A 3,407-nucleotide genomic window follows, 5' to 3' on the forward strand; every position below is an offset into this window, starting at 1 on the left:
TTGGTTTGAGAAACACTTCTTGACGTTTATACTATTTCTTAGCAATAACTGATAAAATCGTCAACCTTGATGACACAAGTTAGCAAAGTCATTCTACATAAAGCCACAGGCCTAGCACCAGCTATAGACATATATCCCACTTTCCCAACCCAGCCCTCCCTAGCAGGCTCCCACCTACTCATCCAAGGCATTATGGGCCCCCAGAAACCTGCTTAAACCAACATGGAGCAAAAACCATCATTACAGGACCCTAGAAAAGCCTCCTGGCTGCCTGTGATAAGGCATACTGAACAGACAAAAGGCCTGAGGCTCATTTTCTTTTAACTTTTTTTTTTAATAGTGCAAACTTAAGGCTCTTTATTCAGGCAGTAAAGTAAGGAACAGCAAAGTGGGAGGGCTACACCATCACCATGGCAACAGAAAGCCTGAAAAACTTAAAGTCCTTCGACTTCTGTTGGGCAGACTCTTCCTAGCTCAGAAGAAACACATTTTAACTGGCTGAGAACAAGGCCAGGCAGCCTGGGCACGGTGTGGAAGGGCGGCTGCATGCGTGGCCTCCGGTCAGTCCTGGAAGTGCGTGATGAGGGCTTTCAGCAGCTCCTGCTTCTTTAGCGCACTCTTCAGCCCGTCCACCTGGCAGGCCTCTTTCAGCATGGGCACAGTGAACTTGCCCAGCATGCGCTTGCTGATGTGGGTCTTCAGCTCCTCTTCTCAATACTCCACCTTGGGCCTTTTGCTCCCAGAACCTTCGTTATCGTGCTTTCTCTTGGTAACTTTCCCTTCAGGATTGTAATCTGACAGGTAAACAAGCTCCTTAAACTCATCCACCAGGGATCCCAGTCTTTTATTCATTGCTTCAACCTTGGGCAATGTCAGATCTACTGCTTGTTCAGTCTCCATCAAATCCAAGGCCAAGGCCTCCAGGTTCCTGAAGTACTGCTGCAGCACGGGATTCTCAAAGGTGTCAACTTCTGTATGTGAAGCGGAGCTTCTGAATGATAGCCTTCATCTTGTCCATCTGCTCTGGAGTTGCCATGACCTTTTCAGTAAAGGGCATCTTTGCCGGGCAAGGTGGCTCATGCCTATAATCCCAGCACTTTGGGAGGTCGAGGTGGGCGGATCACCTGAGGTCAGGAGTTCAAGACCAGACTGGCCAACATGGTGAAACCCCGTCTCTACTAAAAATACAAAAAATTAGGTGGCCATGGTGGCAGGCATCTGTAATCCCAGCTACTCAGGAGGCTGAGGCAGGAGTATTGCTTGAACCCGGAAGGCAGAGGTTGCAGTGAGCCGAGATCGCACCATTGTACTCCAGCCTGGGCAACAAGAGTGAAACTCCATCTCAAAAATAAATAAATAAATAAATAAATAAATAAATAAATAAATAAATAAATAAAGGGCACCTTCATTTTATCATCAGCAAAGGGTAAAAAACCAGCTGGAAACCTGGAGAAGTCACCTGAATTTTCTAGTCATCCAACTCCTCTTCCTGTGGCACCAAAGCCACAAAATAAGGGGGAATGTTCCTGTGGGGTGTGTATCTGCACAATGCTATGACCTCCTTTTCCAGACACTTGATGAGCAGAGCGCTGAACAGGATTGAGCTCCCAATCACCAGCGACTCCTCAGGGTACACCAACAGGGAGGGCCTCAGGTAATGGTGCTTCTTCAGCATTACCAAGGGCTTGAAACCCATGAGCATCAAACCTGGATCATTAAACCATTTTAGCTCTTCTGTTTCCTCTTTTTCCAGTAAATCTGATGATTTCCAAAGATCTGAGACCTCTTGGTATCACTAGGCAGAAGCAAACTGCATGTATTTGTGTTAAATGTCTGCGTCTTTGTTTTTTTTTTTTGTTTTTCTTTTCTTTTTTTTCGGGGAGAGGGGAGGACAGAATTTCGCTCTTGCTGCCCAGGCTGGAGTACAATGCACAATCTCGGCTCACCGCAACCTCCGCCTCCCGGGTTCAAGTGATTCTCCTGCCTCAGCCTTCCGAATAGCTGGGACTACAGGCATGCACCACCACGACTGGCTAATTTTGTATTTTCTTTTAGTAAAGACAGGGTTTCTCCATGTTGGTGAGGCTGGTCTTGAACTCCCGACCTCAGGTGATCTCCCTGCCTCGGCCTCCCAAAGTGCTGGGATTACAGGCGTGAGCCAACACACCCGGCCAGGGTCTTGGTTTTCACTGGTTCATTTGTTTCCTGATAGAGCTTTATTGGAGGAGGCTTGAGAGCCTTCTGGACCAGATTACAAATGCCCACAGAGATCACTATATCTTTGTTGAGCTTCAGCTTTAACCTGCTGAGTGCTTGCTTCCTGGTCTCCTTGGCGCAAAGCTTCTGCAACAGGTCTTCTAGCTTGCTGGATTCCTCAAAGCAAACCCTGAAGTCCTCATCCTTGGCTATGTTGATGGTATCTCTATAGAACAAGGATATGTCAAAGCCCCCAGGTTTCTTCAGGTGCATCAAGTCAAGGAAGATGCCTGTATCTCAGAGATCACTGGCTTCAGTCCTGGCCTGGCTGGCTTTAGCACTATCATTGCCATGGGGGTTGTCTTCACGGGTGAACAGCATGATCCTCGTATGACTTACCTTGAATTGGACATCACTAAAGAGGCTGGCACAGACGCACAGCACTACATTGAGCAAGTAGTCAGATCTGTGGCCCATCAGGTCTTGGAAACGTTTTTGTCCCTGCTGCCCCTTAAACTGGTCAAGCTCTAGAATTTGTTTTGCACTTGGATTATCCAACTCCTGTAAGATGTAAATATTTTTAAAATTCACTGAATTTTTGTCTTTCTCAATACCATAGAACACCACTGCCAAGAGATCTCAATCACTGCTTATGATCTCACTGCTTATGATCTAACTGTTTATGATCTCACTGCTTATGATCTTACTGCTTATGATCTTTCTTACTGCTTATGATCTTACTGATGTACACACTTTGGATATACTGGATGCTCACGTCAAAAGGAGTCAAATCTTCACTCTGAGATTCAAACATAGCCCTGGAGGCATCAACCAAAAAAATCAAAGTATGTCTTCCTGAATATTTATAGTCCCCACTCGCTTCAAGTTCTCTTCTTGTTCTTCTTCTGCTTCTTCATCGCCCTCGATTTTGTAACACAACTCCCACCCTGACATTTTGGCTACTGTTCACTTTGGCGCAGGGAAGTGACCAACTTGGACAGAAGACAAGAATCTCTTTTCACTTTTAACCAAAAATAGGTCATGCATTTGAATTCCCTGCCCCCCCCCACAACAACAACAACAACAACAACAACAACAACAACAAAAAAAACAAGAAAACAAAAAAACACCTGGGGACAGGTAGTTTATTTGGGTGGTGATCCTAGGAAGCCCAAATGAAGAAGTAGGGAAAGTGAGAAAGGGAAATAAGA

The 3,407-nt window shown here is 45.8% G+C and overlaps 1 pseudogene; it reads right to left on the reverse strand.

Moving 5' to 3' along the window:
* Window positions 1–561: 561 nt before the first annotated feature.
* LOC129045305 (X-ray repair cross-complementing protein 6-like) lies at window positions 562–3,150 on the reverse strand (annotated as a pseudogene).
* Window positions 3,151–3,407: the final 257 nt, after the last annotated feature.

The sequence above is a fragment of the Pongo pygmaeus genome, chromosome 8, assembly GCF_028885625.2.
Source record: "Pongo pygmaeus isolate AG05252 chromosome 8, NHGRI_mPonPyg2-v2.0_pri, whole genome shotgun sequence".
NCBI lineage: Eukaryota > Metazoa > Chordata > Mammalia > Primates > Hominidae > Pongo > Pongo pygmaeus.